This window comes from Taudactylus pleione, unplaced genomic scaffold, assembly GCF_031769625.1.
Source record: "Taudactylus pleione unplaced genomic scaffold, aTauple2 ptg000274l, whole genome shotgun sequence".
NCBI classification, from domain to species: Eukaryota; Metazoa; Chordata; class Amphibia; order Anura; family Myobatrachidae; genus Taudactylus; species Taudactylus pleione.
Genome location: NW_028284676.1, coordinates 2,504,960 through 2,524,305, shown reverse-complemented (window position 1 = coordinate 2,524,305; position 19,346 = coordinate 2,504,960). Strand labels below are relative to the sequence as shown.

General features: G+C 45.5%; 1 long non-coding RNA gene across 1 annotated transcript; it reads right to left on the bottom strand.

Moving 5' to 3' along the window:
* Positions 1–7,106: 7,106 nt before the first annotated feature.
* LOC148513681 (uncharacterized) lies at positions 7,107–18,499 on the bottom strand. Its single transcript, XR_015880150.1, has 3 exons — positions 18,465–18,499; positions 13,785–13,830; positions 7,107–8,500 (listed from the first exon to the last, which is right to left on the bottom strand). It is a non-coding gene; the product is annotated as an uncharacterized LOC148513681 (long non-coding RNA).
* Positions 18,500–19,346: the final 847 nt, after the last annotated feature.

The window sequence follows — 19,346 nt, the reverse complement described above, 5'->3', positions numbered from 1 at the left end:
TAACAGTGGCCCTGAGTGGCCCTGATTCAGAGCCGGTCGCTCGCATAGCTGTGGGTGGCCAGGAAGATGGTCGCGATGGTCAAGACCATCGCGACCATCGGGCTTGCGACGAGACCCTTGTGGTAGGGTCTCGTGGCTGCAAGCCCCAGAGAGATTTCGGCTCTAACAGAGCCGAATTCTCTCCCACTGACATCACTCGTGATGTCAGTGGGGCCGCCCCCAAACGGAGGCGTTCACATGGGAATGCCTCCGTTTGGTCAGCCACTCCCCCAGCCCACCCACCAAAGGGGGCGAGCTGTCACTCAACATCGACAGCTCGCCCCCTTTGTTGCGAGACCCAGAGCGACGGAGTGCCCGTTGCTATCCGGGTCTCGCGTATGAATCAGGCCGTGTGTTTGTTAATGATCTCTACAGTGGCAAGATGATGTCATTATCATCCTCACCCTCATCAGTGTTAACCTCATCATCACACAATATTAACTCATCTCCGCTGAAATTCAGCATTACAGAAGTCTCTGCACTTTGACATAATTGGTGGGAAAGGTCTTCCTTATGGAATTTGTAGTTTATGTTTATGATCAGTTACATTTTGAAGAAATAGCCTCCTACACTGATCTCTCTCAAGGTTCCCGGCTGTACTGAACACTCTTTCTGAATACACTAAACGGTGGGCAGCTTAAGTAAAGCAAAGCCACTTTGTACAAGGGGCTCCAAATTGCCTTTTTTTCCTCCAATTAGTCAAATGGACTGTCTGACATACTTATCTGTACATTTTCATCCTTCATCATTTTATGGATGGTACCTGTATAAAATTGAGTCATCTAGCGGTGTCTAGATGACTCAGGGCCTGATTCAGCAAGGAACGATATTCTGTTCATACGCAAGCAACTGCATTGCTTATATCAGCGGTGCTATTTAAATGTTTGCATTTGCATTGTGGACTCAGCCTGACATAAGGACACCCACTTTCCCGTAGTTACATCCGTACACTTGCCCAACATAGTGAAACAATCAGTAACATCGAACCCAGAGGGAGAGTTAAGGAAGCCCTGACCTCACTCAGGAATTGCTAACTTCTGCACATGCTTTGAGTACTCAGTAGGCGTTTGGTTTCGCAGTGGATAATTTATGCACGCCCCTGCAATGGCATTGAAATGCATGTGCACGCCTACGTTCGCCCGACCCCCCCCAAACAGTGCATCCTGTCACTCACTCTGCCATGGGTCTGCGTACTCACTGTGATCTCAAACCCGAACGCAGTGGCTAGTTTGCACACGCGCACTGCAATTCATACGCATGCACAGATCGCAAACATCAGCCAAGAGTGTGCAAATTTGAAACTGTGTTCCTTGCTGAATCAATCTGGTAGTCACTCATTTTGAGTAAAGGTGTCACTCAGTGTGGGCAATTTTTTTAGGCTTGACCAGATGTTAAAATGTTGTTTCACTCTAGTGTGCTGAGTTGACTCATCCTCCTCAACATTTTTTTCTTGGTAGCAACATTCGCAGTAGAAACTGAAGCAGGAGACAGACATTGTCTTGTAATGTGCCACTTGAGCTGACAACTTGCTGACAAGGTGCTCTTTGCAGCTCTTCAGATCTGTGTCAGTTGGAAAGAAAGACACCACGTGTGACTTAAACCTACGATAAAACATGGTTGCCAAAATGTAGTGGTACAATTTTAAGATGTTGATAACCCTTTGATCCTGAGGAAGCAAATAAAAAACTTGATCTACAAGTCCAACATACTTAGCAGAATCACTTCATTTCATCTCATCCTTCAGTTTCTCTAGCTGTTTTCCCAGTAGTCTAATTAAGGAAATCATCTGACTCAGGCTAGCAGTGTCTGAACTCGTGTTATAAGTTACTGCTTTAAAAGGTTTTAGTAGCTTGTAAAAAAATAGAAAGTATTCTCCATTGTGCTGGACTAAGGTATATTGCCTCTCCTTTTCCTGTGTCATGAGTTGTTGTGTAGGTTTGGATGACTTATCACTATTCCTCTATTTGCTGAAGCATATAAAGAGTGGAATTCCACCTGGTCACTGCCTCTTGCTTCAGTTGATGGCATGGCAAATTGAACTGTTCTTGTATCCACTGCAATCTTCTACATTCAGTTGCTGAATACTGAAAATGTCCAGAAAGTTTTTGGCCCACAGACAGCATCTCCTGCACGTACAGTATCTCTAATTTTTAATAAATTCTGAACCACCAAGTTGATTGTGTGCTCAAAACATGGGACGTGTTCAAATTCACCCAATTTACTGCTTTCATAATATTAGTTGCGATAAAATCATGAGGAGAGTAATAGCAGGGTGAGCCATTTTGCCATGACATCACTGAGCTTTTCACACAGATTGACTCCGGTATGCCACTTAATGAAGCCGGTGATACAGAGAGTAGCCTGTCTGTGAATGAGCTGGCATTGTGTGTTAGATGCTGCTGTTGAAGGTGATACACCTACCATGTGGTTGGTCACAGTCATGTCATCTTTAGTTAGACCAGTAATGCTTGTCCACATCTCTGTGGTTAAGTAGATAGTGGGTAAAATGGCATTTTGTAGACCAAGAAGTAGGTTTTTTTTTTAACGTCTTAGTATAGGCAAGTGATTGTTGTTCTGGTAAAATGGAATTGAGATGGAATTTGGTAGTGGGGACACAGGACCTCAATTAGCGGTCTAAAACCACATTAAATAATGGCAGATAGTAGATGCAGATCCAAACTGGAGATTTCCTGAACTGGGATCTAGGTGAGAGAAGGGAGCCAGCTGATGCTGGACTGCTTGTTATTATCGTACCAGATTTTCCGAAGTACTTTGGCACCTAATGAACATCTTCAGTGCCTGAACAACATATACTTTTTTTTTCTTACACTGCGATTCACAGCGCTATAGTATAACGGTGGCACCTAATGAAAAACACACACTTTAATTTTTTTCAACACTGTGCTTCACAGAGTGCTTTTAGTATTGGTGGCACCTACCGAACATCATTTTTTGTTCAAGTACAGTTTATTACCATTGACATGCTGGGGTGATTCTGAGGTGGATGCAGTTGCAGTAGCAGCTGTAACACATCAGTGATATGCCCACAACTGTTATCCACCATACCCAAGTTAACGCCCAGAATTGCCCATCGAAATTGCATGGATCTCCATGTGTCACCAGCCAGCCTTCCTTCTGTCTCCCCAGCCAGCCCCCCTTCTGTCTCCCCAGCCAGCCCCCCTTCTGTCTCCCCAGCCAGCCCCCCTTCTGTCTCCCCAGCCAGCACCCCTTCCGTCTCCCCAGCCAGCACCCCTTCTGTCTCCCCAGCCAGCACCCCTTGTGTCTCCAGCCTAGCCTCCCTTTTATGTCTCCAGCCAGCACCCCTTCTGTTTCCCCAGCCAGACCCCTTTCTGTGTCTCCAGCCTAGCCTTCCTTTTGTGTTTTCATCCAGCCCCCTTCTGTCTCCCCAGCCAGCACCCATTCTGTGTCTCCATCCTATATTCCCTTCTGTGTCTCCAGCCTAGCCCCCCTTCTGTCTCTCCAGCCAGCACCCCTTCTGTCTCCCCAGCCAGCCCCCCTTCTGTCTCCCCAGCCAGCACCCCTTCTGTCTCCCCAGCCAGCACCCCTTCTGTGTCTCCATCCTATACTCCCTTCTGTGTCTCCAGCCTAGCCCCCCTTCTGTCTCTCCAGCCAGCACCCATTCTGTCTCCCCAGCCAGCACCCCTTCTGTCTCCCCAGCCAGCCCCCCTTCTGTCTCCCCAGCCAGCACCCCTTCTGTCTCCCCAGCCAGCACCCCTTATGTGTCTCCAGCCTAGCCTCCCTTTTGTGTCTCCAGCCAGCACCCCTTCTGTTTCCCCAGCCAGACCCCTTTCTGTGTCTCCAGCCTAGCCTTCCTTTTGTGTTTTCATCGAGCCCCCTTCTGTCTCCCCAGCCAGCACCCATTCTGTCTCCATCCTATATTCCCTTCTGTGTCTCCAGCCTAGCCCCCTTCTGTCTCTCCAGCCAGCACCCCTTCTGTCTCCCCAGCCAGCCCCCCTTCTGTCTCCCCAGCCAGCCCCCCTTCTGTCTCCCCAGCCAGCACCCCTTCTGTCTCCCCAGCCAGCACCCCTTCTGTGTCTCCAGCCTATCCTCCCTTCTGTGTCTCCAGCCAGCACCCCTTCCGTCTCCCCAGCCAGCACCCCTTCTGTCTCCCCAGCCAGCACCCCTTCCATCTCCCCAGCCAGCACCCCTTCCATCTCCCCAGCCAGCTCCCCTTCTGTCTCCCCAGCCAGCTCCCCTTCTGTCTCCCCAGCCAGCACCCCTTCTGTGTCTCCAGCCTATCCTCCCTTCTGTGTCTCCAGCCAGCCCAATTTTTTGTATCTCTAGCCAATCCCCCTTCTGTATCTCTAGCCCAGTCCCCCTTCTGTGCCTCCAGTCCAGCCCCCCTTCTGTGTCTCCATCCCACCCTGCTTTGTCTGACTCTTGTCTCCAGCCCCAGCCATAGCCAGCACCCACACTTACCTTCTTTTTTATTACATGGCACCAGCAGTGGGGTTGTGGCCAGGTCTCCCTATTTGTCCAGTCCTGGCAGTTCCCCCCTGATTGACGGCCTTACCTGCATCCATCTCTGAATCACCTACTCTATATCCTGCTCTACTATTTGTCATTTATGTTGATTGAAAGACTCACTTGCACTTGGTTGATGTCTGCTGAAGAGGAAAGGATCCAGAGCTTAGTGCATAAAGGCTGTTTAACATTGCTTTGTGAGAGCTGTGTGTGAATGTTTAATACAGCAGTATTAGTGTAGTGTGCCAAAGGTACCTCATACAAACAGCACTGTGTGAAGTATGCAGGTAACTAAAATGCTCTTTATGTGACTACATATCTTATCGTATTATGGTTATATGTTGTGACCTTTTATTGGCTGAACAATTGCTCAATTTGTTTAAGTTTTAATATTGGTAAAATCTATTTTTCTACTAAAATACCATAATAAAAAAAGCAGATTTCCTAAATGTGGGGTTAATAAATGTGCCGGAGCTTTCTGTTGCATCAAGCTTGTTTAATCTATAGTAACACTGTGTATCTTTTGCAAGAATTCAACCTCACTCAGAAGCGCGTTTCACTTTTCACTTGTTGAGAAGGCAAAACTGCTAAATTTCCGAGTGAGGTCTATTGCCAATCTGCCCCTACTCCTGTGTGGCCTTATTACACATCATGACCTCACTAGGTGTGCTACAACAGTGTGTGCTTGTAGTATTCTTGATAAAAACAAAACACAACAAGCAACTAGCATCAGTAGAAGATATTAGTGCAGGTATTGTATTTATTAGAATGGAACATGATAATGTACTAAGTATTGTGATATAGTAGTTAGTTACACATAGACACTGAGCTCACTGTAAAACATCAAACTTTATGTGATAGAGCTGCTGTATGCTAATCCCTGTAATCTACTGTATATATAGTAATGGCAGAAGGCCAACTTTTATGAGTGACATATTTCTATGATGCCATTGCCTGAGCAGGCATCATATACCAAAGTAAAGGTCTTGGGCCCTCATTCAGAGCTGCTCAAATAAAGCAAGCGCTCGCTCTGAATGAGGGTGGCCCCTTTTGTTTTGAAAGCCGGGCTCCTGGCCACTCGCTAAATTGTGGGTTACCACCCACAGCTTTAGGGAGTGACCAGGGGATGGTCACGATGGTCGAGACCATCACGACCATCGGGGCTTACGACGAGACCCTTGCTCTAGGGTCTCGTCTACCGCAAGCCCCAGGTAGCTTCCTGCTCTAACAGAGCAGGAATCTCCCTACTGACATCACTGGTGATGTCAGTAGGGCCGCCTACAAACGGCAGGCGTTCCTTCAGGAACGCCTCAGTTTGTCCGGCCACCCCCCACCCCGCCTACAATACGACAGCCGCCCCGTTTGTAGTGAGCCCCGGAGTGAGTGAATTTGTCACTCTCTCCGGGGCTTGCACACGCGCACTGCATGCGCTGCGCGTGCGCAGGCCCTCACCATCGACCCGCTTGCGAGCGGGTCTGAATGAGGGCATTGGTCCGTAGATTTGCAGAAAAATACCATTGTAATTGGTTGCTTTGTTTCTGAGTTATGCTGGAAAAACATCCACCCACCATTTACAATGCATCACCATCATTGTGCTCTGGAAAATGTGACACTTGGTAAACTCTCCCTGTGGGTGGTCTGGAAACTGTCAGTTAGTGAACTCTCCCTGTGCAGCTGCTGAGTAACCTGGAACATATGACCTGCTGGGTGATCTGGAAACTGTGACAGTTATTTGCAGCCATATATATAAGCACGTCTTACAAGGACCTCAATCACAGACTGCTGTGTTATTTCATTATTCACTTCACCTTGCATTGTTTACACCAAACATGCCTAGATACTGGCCCTTGAGGACGTCAAAATGGTGGAATCCTTATAGGTCACCCAAAGCGCACAGTTCATAGATCTTAAACAACAAATAACAAGATCAACTGATATGCCGCTTGCAATGAAAATGACGTATTTGCCACAATACTACTCTTTGGGTCCTATGGATAGGCAATTTGTGAACTGTGGTGCCCTACACTTCTTGGTAGAGGAGATTAATGGCCATTTTTCACTCTGCTGTCACAATGGAAAGATTTTGTTGCCCCATGTGGTTGTTCCATCATATTTAGCAGACTCTATGACAAATTACGGAATCAAATTATAAACTCATTATCTCCATAATATCCTCAGTAACCAATATCCATATTATCCTCCATAACTAAGGTGGTTACTGCCGGGATCCCCTAGTTCCTATCTAAACCTAGCAAGGCCTTTAATATTTTTTCAGCTTCAATAAACCTTATACAGATTGACAAATCAACCCCCTTAAGGGTGTAACATGCAAAATATATGACACATTACTTCTCAATATAACAAATTCAGCATATACAAAGAATACGGATATTCGTTAAGTTTCAAATACACATTGAGTATCCCATATCCAAAATGCTTGGGACCAGAAGTATTTTGGATATCGGAATATTCCGCATTTTGGAATATTTGCATACCATAATGAGATATCTTGGGACGGGACCCAAATCCATACACAGAATGCATTTATGTTTCATATACACCTTATACGCACAGCCTGAAGGTAATTTTAAACAATATTTTTAATCATTTTGTGCATTAAACAAAGTTTGCGTACATACACGAAATTAATTTGTTTCCTATACACCTTATAAACACAGAGTGAAGATAATTTTATACAATATTTTAATCATTTTGTGCATTAAACAAAGTTTGTGTACATTGACCCATCAGACAGCAATGCCGTCACTATCTCAGTCTCGCTCAAAGAAATTCCATATTTCGGAATATTACATATTTGGGAATGTTGGATATGGGAGACTCCACCTGTACGCCTATCTCTTACAGATGTGTGCTCATTGGTTCAGTGGCATTTCCGTCCATTCAATTTGGTCCCTTACTCTGTTGCAAATATTTACATCCTTTTTCATATGTGTAGGCAGCCCTGTCTGGTGAGGGAGGTGGGAAAGAGGGGATCTAGTGCCATGAACGCACCATCGTGATGGGACAGGATGCCATGATTCAATGCAAAACATCCAACCTTCCGGGCCGCCCACTACAGCGGGTGAATTACCAACAATTCAGGACTCTCCCAGACATTCCAGGGGGCGTATTTAATATCATTTGCAGTCTGTCAGCGCTTGCGCAAGTCCAAGCCACCGGGAAGGGATCTTTAGGATCCCTCTCCTGAAAGAATCTGCAAAAGGTAATCCATTGGCTGCTATAGGCTAACGCGATTTGGGCCAAACAGGTCTGTGCTTTGCATTCTGGAGCTTGGTACATCCAGCAGCACAGCCAAACCACAATGAAACCCATGGAGGCTGCAGCTGCTGTCAGATATAATCTATACAAGCAATGCCTTCAATATTAAAGCTAAGACATATAACATTTCTTAACTTACTGCTGAATAAATCAATGATCATTCTGTATAATTGTGTTACACAGAGACGAGATTATCTCTATGTACAGTGTTATAAAGTTATCCCTACTTTAGTGTTATACAATGGAAGGTCTATGTCCCCCTATGTGGTTGTTAGCAGCGTCCAGGTTTAACAAAATGGCCCGGTCTTCCCTGGAAGCAGGTTACACAGACTCTATCAGTAGAAGTATGTGTAGTGTATTCATGCACATCAGGTTTTTTCCTACATGTGGTGAGATCAAATTGTGCTGTACTTAACTTATTTGTGTTATCATCTACAGATCTACAGATAGCTGAGACTAATCTTGTAGTAGAATGAATTACGGTATTAGTAAACTTTGGCCTCCCGTTTTCAAACCGCTGTGCATAATTCATATCTGTGGAACAGTCGAAGCCTCCTTTTGGTTTGTTAGTAATGTGCTTTTCCTTGAAATCGTCCCAAGGTGAATTTACACACATAGACAGGTGGGACATGGCGAGGAGGACCCCGAGTACCATGAGCAATGCTGATGCTGCGGACATACTTGCTGCTGCTGGTTCCTGAGAAGAGAAATGCGGAGGTAGGGTCAGAGCTGAAACAAATGATATATTCTGTCAGACAGGCAGATCAGTTCATTTTGTCAACAACATTTTTTAAAAATATTCATCAACGAAATTTTTTTTGAGGACTAAAATGTAAGATGATGATAATATAAACGTTTTAATAACAAAAATGAAGACGAAATCTGTTCAGTTTCAAATAAGAGGCTAAGGGCCTGATTCAGAGCCGGACGCTCACTCTGAATCAGGGCGGTTTTTTTTTTTTGCTGCGGCCTCCTGGCCGCTCTCACTAAGCTGTGGGTGACCACCCACAGCTTTTGCGGGAGGCCAGGTGACGATAACGATGGTCGCGAACATCGCGACCATCGGGGCTTGCGACGAGACCCTTGGGGTAGGGTCTCGTCCATCGCAAGCCCCAGAGAGCTTCCTGCTCTAACAGAGCAGGAAGCTCTCTACTGACATCACTGGTGATATCAGTGGTGCCTCCCACAAACGGAAGACGTTCCTTTGGGAACGCCTCCGTTTGTGTATCCACCCCCCGCCCCGCCTACAAAACGGGGCGAGCTATCGATCAACATCGACAGCCACCCCTTTGTAGTGAGTCCCGGAGCAAGAGAATTTCTCTCTCGCTCCGGGGGCTTGCGCGTGCGCAGTACCCCACCATCGACCCGCTTGCGAGCGCTATGCGCTCGCGAGCGGGTCTTAATCAGGCCCTAAGACTAAAACTAAATTTAAAATCCTTGTCAAAATTAACACTGATACTACATTCACTACTTTCTATTCTTGAAGTAGGGTATTTTCCATTTCTAAAGAACATGTGTTCTAGATATTTGCAGAAAATAAATATGACCTGTGAAGGAAATATGATTGTGTATTGCACTTGTTCTAACAATGCCTTAATTTGGGAGGAGAACTACAGTAAGTCAGTATGTACCATGTTCTCACTCAGCTACTGAGCCTAGATTACTAAACACATAGTTAGAGGTATGCTGACTTCAAATTCTCAAGGGAATGTTAAGAGAAAAGTTCTTCAGTAAAATCCATTACAGTATCATTAAACTGCAAAGTTAGGACTAAAACGTTGACTAAAATAAAAATGAGGTCTGATGACTACATCTTGACTAAAGCAAAGCAAAAAAGAGTCTAAAATGTGACTTTAAAGTAAACCAACTACAATTTTAAATAAGCGACTAAGGGGCGTATCCTATTAGCTGCAATAAAGCAAATACTTAATATGTGTTAAGTTTTCGCACACTTCTGGGGTGAATATTTTGCATCTTTTGCCTATACACGCTCTCATTTTTTGCACGATGCTACTCCATGGTGTAACCTGCGAAAAGTACAGCAGAAATTAGGGAGATCTGTCTGTACCCCATAAAAAAAGGCAAAATGACATAGGAAAACAAAATAGAAGTGTATTAGTGGCCCTAATACAAGTATTTTGGGTTCCTAAATTGTGTCAAATGGCTGTTATATGCATTTTTCTATAATAGTGTATATGAAATTGGGGGTACCCTGTGCACTGGATGCTGGTAGTGTAGCAGGGTGTGCTTCAGGTAGTGAGGGCACCCTGACCTAATGGGATAACAGATTAGCAAGTCTATGTGTGGTATGTGGGGATGTATCCAAAAATCTGATAAGATCTCGTAATTCTTGGTAATAATTGAATTGTCCATGTAGTGTTTTACTTTGTTCATCATAGTCACTGATCTTTGAGCAGTTCCATCTTAGCCTCTTGAACTGCCCCACTGGTATGTTGTTAAGCCAGTTGGGATGGTGTCCACTGGAGGCCAATATGAAACTGTTCTCGTCAATTGTTTTGCGAAAAGTGTTTGTATCTTATTGTCCTCTATGAAAATATTCATATTTAAGACTGGCTGTAGTTGGTGGTGAATAAAAGGTTGTTCTGATTGTTGTTGAGGTATGGAACTGTGCGAGTGAGTTGTGGTTGCCCTTCCAAACGAAGATGTCATCTATTTATCTGTTCCATGTGATGAGGTTTGCACCAAGCTCCAGGCTGGACCATAAGCGTTTGTCCTCCCAGTGGCTCAGGAATAAATTTGCATAAAATGGCACAGACCTCATCCCCATGGCTGTACCAGTTTTCTGTAGATAGAAGTCATTATCAAAATAGGAAGCATTTCAGACCCGGTCGCTAAGTCTCCTGCTGGAATCCGCCATAGGCGCCTCTGTAATTTTTTTATGCAATTGTTGATAGAGGTCTTCCTCGTGGAATTTGTAATTCATTTTAATGAACATCATCTTTTCCACATTTTGAGGAAGTAACCTCATATGCCGATCACTGACAAGGTTGCCAGCTGCACTGAAAACTCTTTCAGAGTACACACTGGAGGGTGGACAACTTAAGTAATGCAAAGCCAGTTTGTATATGGGCCTCCAAATTGCCTATTTTTCCTGCCAGTACTGAAAAGGACTGTCTGACATGCCTATTTGGATGTTATCCCCAAAATAGTCGTCCACCATTCTGGGAATGGTGACCGTATCAGACATAGTCGCGGTAGACATGTCACTATTAGTAGGAAGTTCTCTCAGGCCCGACCAGATGTCATTTTTTGGTGACTGATCTGCATGACCAGCAGGGATTCTGTAGGGAAAATTTAGTTTTTTCCTGGCAGCCGCATAAACTGAAGGAGGAGATGATGGCGTGTCACGTTCCGCTTCAGCTAACAGCTCTTTGCACCTTTTCAGATTTATGTCCATTGGAAAAAAAGACACAAGGTATGACTTAAATCTAGGATCAAGTATGGTCGCAAAAATATATTGATCTGATTTCAAGAGATTGACAACCCTTGGATCCTTGTGGAGCGAATCAAGGGCTTGATCCACCAGTCCGACATACTTAGCGGACTCGCTCCATTTCAGCTCCTCCTTCAGTTTCTCCAGCTATTTCTGCAAAAGTCTGATGAGGGGAATGACCTGTCTCAAGCTGGCAGTGTCTGAACTAGTCTGAACTAACTTCACGTGTGGCAAGTTCAAAGGGTTAGAACCTTGCACAACACGGAAATTATGTCTATGGCCAATGTCATAGGCCGTTGTGTAGCCCTGGATGGCCTTTTGCTGCTCCTCCATCCGCTGAAGCATATAGAGGGTAGAATTCCACCTAGTTACTATCTCTTGCTTCAGCTGATGGCAGGGCAAATTCAACAGTATCTGCTGGTCATGCAGTCTTCAACAAGGAGTTGCTGAATGTCTAAAATGTCCCGAAATTTTTCGGGCCACCGAGGGCATCTCTGTCATTTTTTAAAAAATGTTGCACCGCCAAATTAATTGTGTGAGGAAAAATGGGACATGTTGGAATTTGCCCAGATGTAATGCTCTCACAAAATTGCTGGCATTGTCAGAAATCACAAATCCTGAGGAGAGTCCAAGTGGACTGCACACGGGCCCCCTCCTCTCTAGAAACACCCCTGCTGGCGGGGCTAAGCTTGGTAAGTTTTCCAGTGTATCAGGCCCCATAGAACGCTGTGGTCAAAATGTTTCAGGCATCACGTTCTGAATGTGATACGTCCCGCCACCTACGTCATGGATAGCAGCATTTATTATACGTATGTACAATGCTGAATAAAACTGCAAAGGACAGCTCTTATGAGGAGACCTACCCTCTGCTGTGTGAGGACTTCCAGGTTTATGATCCGGTAGACCATCTGTGCACAAGTGCGGAAGTGAATGTACAAGCCACAGGGAACACTGTGAGGGATCCTATTGGAACTATTTTTGGGAAATGATGCAGTTAGAAGTCCATAGACTTCTACAGGTAACACCATCTATAGATACTAAACTTTCTGGAGCTTGATACACATGGGGAATGCAGTCAAACCTCTGAAAACATTTGGCATTTGTTTCAGAATTTTGACTGCATATTGCTGTTAGTACATCCCACCCTGAGAGACCACAGCAGATGGGGGATGCTTCATAATTAATGGTATCCCCCAAAAATGGCTATTATTCCACAAATATCATTAATAAATGTGCCCCTCAGGAAATTAAGAGGTGGTGATGCACTATATAGGTCAGGGGTAGCCAACCTCGATCCTCGAGAGCTACCAACAGTTCACGTTTTCCAGATCACCTAGCTGGTGCACAGGTGCATTCATTACTTACTAACACATTTGAAAAGATCCACAGGTGAAGCTAATTATTTCACTTGTGATTCTGTGAGGAGACCTGGAAATTATGCACTGTTGGTAGCTCACGAGGACCAGGGTTGGCTACCTCTGATATAGGTTATGGGTGAGACAAATCTACACAAACCCCTAAAGTTATTACAGATGGTGCAAATCATGGCTACTAATTGGGCATGGTCTATATCACACAATTTACAATAAAGGACTAAATGGCCACAATTATGTATAGCTTGTAGCATAGGAGATACAGTATATAAGTAGATCTGTAATGTGTAAATAACTGATCAGTAGGTCTGAAGGGGTGTAGTAGGTATTACCGCTGGCCGCATGGTTCAAATCCCGACAGCGGCAGCCCGGCAAGGGTGAAGATCCCGATTGTCCCTAAGGTAAGTATCGCTAACCTAATTCTACCCCCTAACCCTAACCCTCCCTTAGGGGTGCCTAACCCTAACCTCCCCCCAAGTGCCTAACCCTAATCCCCCCTCTAAGTGCCTAAACCTAAACCCCCTTCCCTGCTGCCTAACCCTAAATCCCCCGGGGGGGTGCCTAACCCTAATCCCCCTTCCCCTAGCCTAAACCTAACCCTCCTGGGGGGGTGCCTAACCCCAAGTCCCCCTGGGAGCCCTAAACCTAACCCTCCCTCCCCCTCCCCGGGTTTCCGCACCTGGCACTCGGCTTACCTTCGTTCGGTATGCCGGGCGTCGGTCTTCCGGCATATGGTTAATGACAGGCGTCGAGTTTTCGATGCCTGTCTTTAGTACCACGTCGGGATTAGAGAGTCTGGGAGCCGGCGGTCGGCATTTAGACCGTCGGCTTCCAGACTACATCTCGGTCTGAAGGTACGAGGAATATAAATGAGCAGACTCTGTGGGCTGTGTGTGGTTCTCACCTGCCATCAATGTCTAGGTTACCATGATCTCTACCCAAAACAAAATGATACATTTTGGTAACAGTCTCAATTTACAGACAACAACATAAACAAGACGGGTGTCACAGTATCACAATGATGCTTTCTAGTCTCTGGAATTCAAATGTTCAATTACTTTATGGAATAAATGAAGATATATATATTACATTTACTATTATAGTATATTATTATATAATGACATGATTTTAGTGTAGTCATTTGAGGATCTTACCTTCTGATCAAAGTCCTGTATTATATGGCACTATGGCACCGTGTGACTGTAAAACAAGATAAAAAAAGATATAATTAATATACACACAGAGGATGCTACGTGCTTCATGTTAGTGCCCTTCATGCATAATGTAACAGACTGGGGCTGAGAGCAAAGAAGGATAAAAAGTAACTGGGCACCTGGGCAAAGCCATGTTGCTTGGCAGGTGGGGCAGATATAAAATCTGCTCCCCGCTCAGAATAAGCCCCATTGTGTACAGTACATAGACAGCACAAGCATTTTAATGACAATTGAGCCGTACTTTTCCCATTCATTTATGTGGCTCATTCATTCATACAGCCCATTCATTTCAATGTAATTGTGTACTACAAGTTGTATCCCCTTTGAAATAAACAGAACCTTGAGGGATCCTGGGTGCCGACAAGAGAAGAATACCACATTCACAGGAACATGTTTATTTTCAAGTTGCGTATTTAGTTGATAATGTCACACCCCACCCTCATTATATAGTAAAGTGGAGGATGTGATAAAGTGGCCCCTATGCGACACAAAGTATTATTTGTGCAGTTTAGTAATAAATATAGCTCCATTATTATCCAATATTATAGTATAAGAGCAATGTGCTGTAGCATGGACACTTTATAAAGAACTTGCTGGTCAGTACTGAGGTGCAATTTTGATAAATGGCATCAGTTCCCAGGCACTGACCCAACTGTGCATCCCTGTGCATCCCTGTGCATCCCTGTGCATCCCTGTGCATTCTTATGGAGAGTGTCTGAAGGACTTATCATTTGCTCCAGGAGCAGTCTCAACTTTATTTTTGTTTTTTCAAGACTCATGGATGCTACATGGACCAAAGACGACCCTGTTCCAAGAATTGTAAGTAATAAATTGGTGAACGAAGGGGGTTCATTTAATAAATTATTACAACATTCGTTTTGTGTATCCTGTATTTATTTTAACCAGCCCGCGGCTGGATGTCCTTTGGGACGGTGAACCCAATTTTGAGTGGTCCTCACTTACTATTATTATTATTATTTCGGACTTAATTCAACAATGAGAACAGTGTGGGTCTCATTCATACCCGCTCGAGAGCGCTGAGCACTCGCAAGCGGGTCGACGTTGCCCAAATGCGCATGCGCACGACGGAGGTGCCTCCGTCGTGCGCATGCGCGAGACCAGAATAACGACGGGGTAGCCGTCGTTATGGGTCTCGCACCAAAGGGGGCGTGATGTTGATGGTGATTGACAGCACGCCCGCTTTGGTGGGCGTGCCGGGGGCGTGGCTGCCCAGACAGAGGTGTTCCCATGGGAACGCCTACCGTCTGGGTCCGGCCCCACTGACATCACTAGTGATGTCAGTGGGAGTGCTCTCGGCTCTGATAGAGCCAAAAGCACTCCAGGGCTTGCAGAAACGAGACCCTACCACAAGGGTCTCGTCGCAAGCCCGATGGTCGTGATGGTCTTGACCATCGCGACCATCATCATGGACGCTCGCATAAGCTATGGGTGGTAACCCACAGCTATGCGAGCGTCCAAAAGGCCGCTTTGCAAATAAAAAAAACACGCCGATTCACAGCGGGCGCTCGTTCAGAGCGTCCGGCTCTGAATCAGGCCCTGTGTGCACACTGCTAATACTTTCTAAACCTATACACCAAAGCTATTTGGGACTTTGTGGGTGCATAAGAATAATGGCCATATGGTGAGAAATCTTTCTTCCAAACCAGATTGAATACGGATGAAGCACTAAAGGAATAATTGCTGCTGATGTCAATATTGGACTTTTTTTTAGTCACGTGAGACATTAGATCTGATTGCATAAGTTGTATTATTATTAATATTATTCAGCTTTTATACATTTTCTATACACAATATGATATGTGATTAAATATGTTTTCATTTGTATTTGAGTTCCGACTGATATTTATTTCTCTCAAAAACAAAATTTTTTTAATTAGCGCAGTTATGGCACCGTAATATTATCTAGTGCATCCAGCCCTTGACTGAACAGTGTAGGGCTGGTTGACATTATGGTGGTGGACCCCACGTGCTTGTCTCCCTGCTGTAGTGTTACCACCCATAGCTGGTTCAGCCTGATGCTGGCTAGGGAAAGATAGGGGAGACTCCACACAATTCAATGGTGAACCCAAGTTCTACTCTATTATAAAGTGTGGTTTCTCCGTTGGGCTTTAGTAAATCAGCGCATCACAAAACCCAGTGGCAAACACAGGATTTCCAGAGGGGGGTTTCCAAATGCTTAATTTTAGAGCCAGTGTGGCCAGTCAATGAAGAGGGCAGAATTAGTACTTAACCAGCTTTAATAAGCGTCATACAAAGTGTATTGTGTGTAATAATTCCAGCATATACAGGACCAGCGATCGCAGTAAACCATTAAATGCGGCAGTAGGGCCATCCTGCCTGAGCTGAATGGTTTTATTTTGGATGTGGGCACCATTCCAGAGTATTAGAGCAAGTCCGGGAGTCTGAGGGAGCAGCAGAAGAACCTAGCACTGCCCTGGACATATATGTACATATTGGGCTCTATAGCAGCACATCCCTAACAGTGAATGTTTTCCAGATCTCCTAGTTGGTGCACAGGTTATTTATTACTGGCTAATACATGTTAAGAGATCCACAGGTGGTGGTAATTATTTAATTTGTGATACTGAGAAGAACATGCAGCATTAGTAACAATTTATTATATTACTATCTCTATTGTGGTCATGGTGTGGGCTGGGGACAGGGGTTTCCAGGCAGACGGAAACCCCCCCTGCGTTTGCTTATGAAACTGCCGGATAACCCAAAACTGACAGCAAATATACCCCCAGGTGTGTGATAGGTGGGACCTTGGGGGAGAAAGGGACTTGTTACAGAGGTGGAGGCAGCCAAACGGGGTTCAATCTAAGAGCATGGAACCTCCGACACCCAAACAGGTGGAACATGCTTCTACCCCTATGTAGCCCTCAGATGAAAAATGTAGTGTACCCCCCTAGACAACAAAGTGAGAAAATATTTTGGCTGAGAATTGTAAGCAATTTAAGGCAGAAGAAAAGCTTTAACCTAATCTTTTAAGAATCCTAAAAATCAATAAAATTGTACTTAAGTAGAAAGTATTCACTTGTATTCACTAGTCTAATATGTGTTACTTCAGAGGTTCCCAAACGCGGTCATCAAGCCACACCAACAGCTCAGGTTTTAGGGATATCCGTGGTAAGGACAGGTGGTTAAATCAAATTGACCTAGGTACTCATTTAGTCACATGGTCAAGCATAGATGTCCTTAAAACCTGGACTGTTAGGGTGCCTTGAGGACTATGGGGGTCATTCAGACCCGGTCGTTAGCGCCGATGCGCTCGGACCGGGTCGATGGCCCCCCACAGAGCATGCGCACGACAGCGCCGGTGCCGTCGTGCGCATGCGTGAGACCCAAAGGGGGCGAGCTGTCGATGTTGATTGACAGCTCGCCCCGTTTGGAAGGCGGGCCGGGGGGGTGGCAGCCCAAACGGGGGCGTTCCCATGGGAACGCCTACCGTTTGGGGGCGGCCCCACTGACATCACTAGTGATGTCAGTGGAGAGCTTCTGGCTCAGACAGAGCCAGAAGCTCTCCGTGGCTTACGACAAGGGAGACCCTACCCTAGGGTCTCGTCGTAAGCCCCGATGGCCGCGATGGTCTTGACCATCGCGACCATCACCTTAGATGGTCGTAAGGCTGTGGGTGTTAACCCACAGCCTTACCACCGCAAAGGAGGACGTCTTGAAAAATCAAGAGGTCCTCCCCTCATTCAGACCGACCGCACGCTCTGTGCGACCGGCTCTGAATGAGGTCCTATGTTTCCGAATCTCTGTAACTGTTACTTCATGAACATTGTTATCAGAAAATGACATCACTAAATGAATGTACATATGATTGACAACAATATTATTAAAAGACGGATAATATAATGATATACTGCTCATTATACTTTATGTTATATACAGAGCATTGGCATAAAATACAATATTGATAATCCAGAGAAGATTTGCTATTGAGGGGCATATTCATTATCGATTGGCCCCTAGCTCTGAAGATGGCGTCAGTTCCCTCAAGCTAACTTTGAAAACTTTCACCTTTCAAAGTTTGTTGAATATACAGAAGCCACATCGAGCCAGGAATGATGAATGTGCCTGTTTAAAACATGTGGAAACTAGTGTTTCTGATCGTGTAACAGTCCCATTGAGGTTAATGAACAGCCCTTGGGCGGGATGCATGACGCGTGGCATTCGGGATGCGATTCATCCCGCCACGCTTCGCATACATGCCAGCGTTAGCATGAAGAACACCACGAAGGACCATTCTCTTGGTAAGAGCGTCCCTTTGCGATGGAGAGACTTCTGGGTCTATGACCCAGAAGCCCCTCTGGGATCCTTCTGCATATGCACACGTGCCGCGGGGGGTGCTGGGAGGGATTTGATTGGATCCCTCTCACAGCACTCTCCCGATAGGAGCCCATAGTCTTCTAAAGGGTGACGCCCTCAGGAGATGGCGTTACCCACCGCATCCCATTACTCAACGCACTCCGGGGCTCGGGGCATATGAGAAATGTGGTCAAACCCCGAAAATGCCGGTTTGACCTCATTTCTACCTTTGCTGCATCCCTGCTTAAATGACAATAATGCTGTAATAGCACAGCTGAGACTTACCCTGACTTTTCTCTGAGGATGTGATGAATGTAAAGCGTCTGTTCTGTCAGTCTGTCAATGATACTACACTTATATAGCATTTTATTGCTGAGTCATTGATACAGTACACATTAATAATACATTGTAACACTCGGAACGTCATGATCTATTATCTATTCATTTAGGTCAATATTGGATTATTTTTCAGATGTGTGTAATAGTTACCGACCTCTCCCTTTCCCCAAAGTACATATAATGATGCAATAGTTCTGTGGAATCGGCTGTTTATTTGCCTTATGTTTGGCAGCTCCATAAAAGTCTTTTTTACAATTTTTTTTCAAGCAAACATTTTGTTGCTGCCATTGCATTTTGTAGTTAGTGCTCCGAGGTGACAGCAGTGCAGCAAGGCCGTGGTCTAAGGTAACTTCTAACACAGGCACAAGACATCCGCAGGGTCTGGTAGAATTCTGACCAGGCAGAGGCAGGGTTGTCTTAACAGCAGTGTGGGCCCTGGGCAAAGCAATGCACTACCCACCCATTCACGGGAAAAATGTAAATGGTCAATAAAATTAAACCCCCCTGCATGTCCATCAGACCTCCCACACATGCAGAGAGACTCTGTCTGACTGGTCTGAAGCCAGCGGATGAAGTGAAACTGGGACTGAGGTGAGTGCTCGTCACGGGGTGGGGGGATGGGGTGGGGGAGGTTAGATCGGAATACAGTGCACCGGCGGCCGGCTTATACAAATATCAGAAATTTACCATCTGGCCGCGTCTGCAGGGGGGTTGGTGGGCATCTACAAGCTTCGGGCCCTTGGGCAACTGCCCAACAAGCCCAATGGAAGAGATGGCCCTTGGCAGAGGTTCTTCAGGATCATGGCCAGAAACCAGGGTTTACGTGTG